This window comes from Frankliniella occidentalis, unplaced genomic scaffold (assembly GCF_000697945.3).
Source record: "Frankliniella occidentalis isolate FOCC.00 unplaced genomic scaffold, Focc_3.1 Scaffold115, whole genome shotgun sequence".
Taxonomy (NCBI): Eukaryota; Metazoa; Arthropoda; class Insecta; order Thysanoptera; family Thripidae; genus Frankliniella; species Frankliniella occidentalis.
The window spans coordinates 313,276-320,352 of NW_026267243.1; the positions used below are offsets into that span (position 1 = coordinate 313,276).

At 49.4% G+C, this 7,077-nt stretch overlaps 1 protein-coding gene and 1 long non-coding RNA gene across 8 annotated transcripts in view; one reads left to right on the forward strand and one right to left on the reverse strand.

The window, feature by feature from the left end:
- The window catches only part of LOC113207273 (CD151 antigen-like), a 100,397-nt gene that overhangs the window by 85,784 nt on the left and 7,536 nt on the right, over positions 1-7,077 (forward strand). The gene's annotated exons all lie outside the window — the stretch shown is intronic.
- Positions 3,299-5,259, reverse strand: LOC113207277 (uncharacterized). The gene is made up of 3 exons (XR_003303458.2): positions 5,000-5,259; positions 4,399-4,453; positions 3,299-4,311 (listed from the first exon to the last, which is right to left on the reverse strand). It is a non-coding gene; the product is annotated as an uncharacterized LOC113207277 (long non-coding RNA).

Below are 7,077 nucleotides of genomic sequence, written 5' to 3' on the forward strand. Positions count from 1 at the left end.
GGGGAGGGGGAGAGGAGGGAGGTAGGCGCGTGAGCCACAAAGGAGTGGGTGTCGCTGTCTGAGCCAATGCCCTGCTTATCTGGTCACGAGCAACGTGGTGGCGCGACTTTTGTGGCGCTCGTGGTGAGGTGTGTACGCTCAGAGGGGCAAAGGAGAGAGAGAGAGACAGAGAGAGAGAGAAAGGGTTCCCGCGCCTGCAGCGCCTGCAGTGCATGGCGGCTCGCTCCTCTTGTTGTTGTTTCTTTCTGTACTTTTTTCGTTTCATTTTTGTTGCTTTTTGTTATCGTCATTTGTTATCGCGCCGTGCGCACACAAACTGGAGCAGAAAAAAAAGTGAGGGTATGAAAGACTAAAACGACGGCGCGTCTCTGCAAACCCAAGAGTGTAACATGCATGCATCATTTCCTGCTTGCCTTTTATGAATTCAGGGGCATAGTCTTTGTACATGCCTATAAGAGCGAGGAGACCACCACTACGTTTGTAGATAGTACACAAGATTTCATGATTACAGCTGGATTACAAATGGTAAAGACAAATATTCTGTGCAATTCCGTGCGATTATCGAATATTGAATACAAGGAAGGTGTTAAGGAAAAAGTTAGTGAACACCTGTTCACACATTGGTTATAGCAAGAGCACGGTAAACAACAACGACCATTAGATGCTGACCAGGCAGGCAAACTTACCTCGACCCGTTCTTCCACCAGATTTGTTCTCCCAGCTAGCTACCAATTGTAAGATGTACTTTAACCTCTCCCCCCCCCTCCCCCATCCCTTCCCAAACACGAACCTCTCTCGGAAGGAGGAACTACCCCGTTCCAAGACGGTTAGTGCATCCTACCCACAGGGTCGGATGAGGCTGAAGGGAGGGTGCGAAGGCAGCAGGGGCAGGGACGCGCGATAGCCAAGCCACCCCAGGACCCCAGGGGGGGCTGTGCTGCTGCTGCCGCCGCTACCGACTTGGCTACACTGAAGAAGGGAAGCAGGGTAGTCGGAATTGAATTACTGATGGCCGATGCACCGCAGAGCTCCTGCTGCGCAGCTGGGATTCTAGGAGCCAAAAGTGGGTCGAAAAATAAAATGAAGAGAAGAAGCGAGCAGTGAGCATAGCGTTGTGCCGAAAGTGGCAAGATAATCGAGTCGGCAGGCAGCGACGACCCCGGAAATTACCGGCTGTCCCCCGTGATGAACGTTCAGGATTTATTTTTTCTCGCGCGCGCGATTTTGGAGGAGGAGGATGGGAATATCTCTTTTTTTCGTTTTGGGGGTTGTGGGGGAAGGGGGGGGGGGGTCCTTCCCAAAGACTCACCCTCTGCCCCCGTCGAGCTGCTGGAGGACGCGCGGGGTTTGGTACTTCCCGCCACGACATCCCCCCCCCCCCTCCCCCCTTTTCCTCGGGACGCATCGCAATAGGAAGGCCGTTAATTGCACGCCGACTGCCGAGGTGATTTCATTAGGCTACACGGGGCGGCGGGGCGGAGCGGGGCGGGGCGGGGCGGGGCGACTTGGATTGACGCGGAAGGCTGCAAGCTGCGCCCGCCGGGCCCCGCCCCACACACTCAGTCCCCGCAGTCGGGCCGGCGGGATAAAGGACTCAATCCCATCTCTGCATGTCTGCGTGCGCCCGGGTGAAACGGAACCATTATCTGTCACGCAGGTAGTAGTACACTCCTCAGAACGCGTGTGCGTAGTATTTAACGAATAATCCCGAGCTCTATTTGGGGAAGGAGGAAGGGGAGGGGGTGGGTGTCAAGCAACGGAAGTTTACCTCTCAACCCTTTGAAATTCACTTGCGGCCTGTGTTAGACTTCTCTCGTGCGTGTGTGTGCGCGTGCACCTTCCTTCCGTATGTTGCCCGTGGCTGTTCTGTTTCGCTCAACCGCTTTTCCTTGCCGCAGTTCCGCCAGCCGTGCCGCCGCACCGCCGACCCCGAGACAAACTTTCGGATGCCTCACCACCAATTCCCTCCCTCTCCTATCCAAGGGAAAATCCCGTTCTCGAATCTAGAATCAAACTTAGGCTGACTTCAGTTGATGGTGTGTGTGCATAAATACAGGGACGCGATTGTCCTCACCCCTCTGCAAGGTATATTGTCCTTGCTGCGGGAACAACCCCTGACTCCCTGGCCCCGCCGGCATATCGCACGGGCGTGATTCGTGACGCACACGAGGGCTGCGCTGCCCGTCCGAGAAATAATGCATGAATGAGAATTATGTGTACCCTAGCAAGGAAAGGGGGAGAGAAGAAGAAGAAGAAGAAGAAGAAGAAGAAGAAGAAGAAGAAGCGTCGACAGGGGTGGAGGAGGGACCTTAATGACAAAACAAGAACACTGTCTGGCGTGACAAATATTAAATTTTCGCCCGCACATTTAAGTATCCTTTCTCTCTCTCCCCCTCTCCCCGCCCCCCGAAAACACGAACACCAAATACTTTTTGCGGAGAAATTGAAAGGAGGACGGGAGGAAGGGAGAGAGAAGAGGTGGTTAAAAGAACCGTAAGGAAGGGAACGCGACTTCCTGTCTGTGGAGAGTGGGACCGTACCTCACCTTCTTGGGCCGGTTTCAAAAGTTTGTTCGCTTCGGAAACTTTGTTGCTGCCGGCACTGAGCCAGCCCCCCTCCCCCTCCCCCGAGTACGAGGTGTAAGAAGGGGTGCCGAGGGGTCGTGTTTGTGGGGTGCAGCCTCTGGACCAGTTGTCACGCTAACGCTGCAGCATCCTGTGAACGCGATCTTAGCGACGTCTGCGCTCTCTCGGGCGGCGCGGCGTTTGGTGAAAAGCAGAAGTCACGCTCGTTTTATTTGACACGACTTGTAATTTTCATCATCTCGCGCCCTAAGTAGTCGTGCGCTCTAATGTGTAACGCTGCGTTCAAGAGAGGATAGCGGCCGTGTACCTTCCACCTTAATTTTTTTTTAAATAAGAATTCGTGCCGTGTGTTGAGGATGAGGCAGGTGAACCCATTTGACGCGTGGCGCGCGACGCACTCTGTCGTCGCCCTGTCATTAGAAGACATGCGCCGCTCCATTGCACCTTCACGAACAAATCGCCCTCTTTCTTTCACACGGATGAAAGGGAAGAAAATGACAAAAGGGTGCGTGCGTGTGTGTGTGTGTGATGTCTATTTTAAAAGTAATAATGCAGTCTAAATCGCGAGGGATTTTTTAAAGGAGTAATTTTTTGTGAGAGATGCATTTTCGTGCAAGCATTGCACGATGCAATTTTGAATCTTGGTCAAGATGGACACAAAAATATTCCCAGCAAGCAAAACTGCCTGCTCGGTGTAAATAAACGAATATATGTTGAGAACATGGTAAACTTTAAAACTTTATTAATTTATTATAAGCACAAAATCAAAATATAGATTGATCTAAATGTTTAATAAACTTAGTGACGCTACAGGCCGCTAAGAACGTGAGGGGTACATTCGCCTGTTCAAACTACCGTTAATGCTACACAACTCAGGTGTCAAAGAGTGTAGTCGCCCGATGATCTGGGCTCTGCAACAAAACGATCCGCCTCCCAGACTAGGGAAGGCACCTATCAAATATTACAGAAACACATCCATGCAAAGAGTACACATAATTAGGTCACTCTCACGAAGGGAGATCGCTAATCACATGGGCGCAGAGCTGACAGATGTGTTCTGCTCCACACTCAACAGATCCCAAACCCAGAGTTTCAGTTTCAGCTCATTCTTTACATTTAAGACGTAGGAGGCATTTTTCATTCATTGGGTTTTTTCTTATTCTTATACTTAAGATAGAGAGAGACATTATCAAAGTTTTACGGCCAGAGGGCCGCATGCATAAATACAAAAAATACTTGATAAGAGAGTTTCACATTTTGTTCATTTTCGCACGCTTGTTTATTTCTCGCAGTTTGATAGTAAGGTTGATAATAAGGACGATAACGTCCCCCCCACCTCTGCGAGACCAAACCTCACGCAGTTGGGGAACTACTGGAAATTTTGTAATTTAGTTTTGTAAATAAAAAAGGGGGGGCTGCTTTGTCTGGCTTCTCATAAGAAACCAATCTGGCAAGAGAAGCTCCAGACCAGCACAGCTTTCACAATCACTGAAGCAGGAGCATATTGCTCCATCACAATCCCTCTCACGTCGAAAACGTGGCCCCCCATAGAGAGGGTTTAAAATTTAAAAATATAGAGGTACATATTCATATTAAATAAATTCATAAACATGTGGTCAAAATAATGTCCTTGCCATTCCAACACTTGAAATACTTCAGATTTATTAATCATCCCACTGACTTGAGCTTGAACTTGATGATTCAAATGAAGAACAGTAGGATGTTCCTGAACAGACGGTAATACAACAGAAACATGTTAGATCGTGAGGCAAAAGTAAATTTTGAGATCATTGAAAGAAAAAAACACACTTACCTTCGATCAACCAGAGACGTAGCTTTTGGCACCACATTCAAAATGGGAATGGTCTCTATAAATCAACAAATACAAATAAAATGAAATTGCGTCACGCATACTTATGCGAGTGTACAAGCATATGAAACATCATACCAATTAGTTCTTTTCATTGTAGTTTTTGATTTACTTGATGTATCATCTGCTAAAAAGTCAAAACTTCACGAAAAATGCTCTCTGAAAAAATGGCCGGAACTCTTTGTGAATTTTGGGGAAACCACAACTTTTCCTCGCTATCAATAATTGATTAACTTCTGAAGTATTACAACTATTTACATAATTGAGATAGCAAAAAGCACGGTTTTTGACTATGTACGAAGAAGTGTTGAGAAATCACAACATGTTTTAACCGTTTTTTTACAGTGGAAGGCAGTCAAAAATCCGCGTGGAGACCATGGCGATTCCATATGGGTGGGGTGGCCGAAAAAAAGTCGCGTAAACCTATATGGTATCCTATCGCGTGGCCAAATGCTCCATCCGCGGTATGGGGGAATCCACATTCGGCCCAGGGCCCAGGGTAATCAAAAGGTTGAGACAAAAATTCACAAACTACGTGACTTACCTTCATTTCGTGAGATAAAATTAACGAATCCGTCGATTTCCCCTCAACCGTTTTGACGTGGTTAGCGCAGCACAGCTTTTCTCAGCCATCAGTCGTGCGACTCGCTATGCCTGAATCCCGGCCCGGTCGCCATCCGGGCCGCACCAAGTGCGATCAGCGGCCGCCCGCGGAATACTAAAGATATTTCTGCGCAAGCGGGCCAGGACCGGCCAGCTAGGACTATGCTCGTTGAGGGGACGCATGCCCCCACCGCCACCGCGAGGGTCCGAAGATAACTGAGTGTTAGGGGAGGGGGGGGGGATGCAGCCAGGTAGGCTGACGGGCGGTCTTTGCCTGGCCCGTACCAGGTTAAGATTAGCAGACTTAGCACAGCAGATTAACAATGCTCTCTTCCTCTCTTCGTTATTAAGAGGACTAGCGTTTAGCCGTAGTAATTTAAACATATTAACAAACACGGAACATCTAAATATTTAGCTATGTAGCTAACCATTGACCCCCTACTACTAAATGTTCAGTTACACAGTTCACTATGCAATTTTGCTAATGGTGCTAATGTTATGAATTTCTGAAATTATGTTACTGATGTATATTATCTTTAGAGCGTGCTTGTTGTATGGCATCATCTGCAACAGAGTTGCTTTCTGAAGCCTATTTTGGCTGTGTTTCTGCTTGGTCCGGATGGTCCCCGGAGGTGAGGCTGGACGTGTCCGATACAGAGAGTGCAGCGCGACAAAGAGCAGCAGGTGGTCCCGAGGGAGGGACAATTGAGACGTCGCCTCGTCTCGCCTCGCGCGGTGCGGAGCGGCGCGGGGCCTCCGGGCGGGACCGGAGCCCAGGTGGAGACTCGACCGAGACTGAGTGGGGCTGCACTCGCAGTGCCATTCTAACGCGTCGAAAACGCGCATATACTCGAAAGATAATTCTAACTTAGTTGGACTCTGTTCAGTGGTACACTGGTAAAACAAGTGTGCAATATTTGCACACCAAACGTGTGCAAGTTGTGATTTAGCAAATTACATGGTGTTTAACTCAAGTTGCACACTTGCGTGGTGTGCAAATTTTAGACGTTTTGTAAACGTTTAAATTCTGCACACTTGGACACACACAGTCCTATGCTGTCAATAGGGAACCATACGGTGTGCATCTCCTATACGTTTCGGAAGTGTCGAAAGTTTAAACACCAATTGACGTATAACATAGTTAGACACCACAAAGTGTCGAGAAAGTGCACACTTGAACTTAAACATCAATTGACGTGCAAAATTAAACACTTGTTTTACCAGTGTAGAAGCTGCGGTTTCCTGTCCCGCGCAAGCCGTCCCACAGACCAGAGACCTTCTAGGAGAGAGGCCCTTTAGGATGTGATGTCTGCAGGCCTCCAGTTTTCCTCCGCAAGCCCTTCCAGCAGGTCTCATTGAGGTACCCACCATTCTTCCAGATATAGTCCTCTCGGGTAGACTTCCTGTTTTTCAGATTATAAGTCTTCCTCGGTAGACTTCAGGTAGACTACTGTCTACAGGGTTGTGCGTAGTACTCGGTGTAACAACCAAGACCGCGGGGCTCACTTTCTGTCCGGCGGCCGCCACCTGGCAGGGCGGGGCAAAGCGGAGCGCGGTGGGGCCGGAGCCGCAAGATAAGTTGGGGACGCATCCTCGCTCTGCCACCTCTTCGCGTTATCTCCTGCGGGTGTGCTCTCGTGTGTGTATGTTACTACCCCCTCCAATATAGCTCTTATCCTGCCGCCACGCCCCGCCACGCCCCGCCACGCCCCGCCACGACCCGCCCTGCACCGCCACGCCCCGCCCTTGTTTGCTCAGGTGTGTGTCGGGGAGGCGCAGCGCGCTGGAACATTAATACCTTTTAATATCGCCACAGGATCGTATAATAAAACAAGTATATTATATCCATCCATATCGCTTTTTTGTTGTTGTTTTTCTAACGAAATATTGGTTATTCGTCCCCGTCGCCAGAGGAGCAGGAGTGTTTCATATCGACTTTTACAGCCGGGCGTGCTGGCGCTGCCGGCGGCCGAGTCACAAACCCCTCAGAACGCCCCGCCGATGGTTCACCAGGCGGCT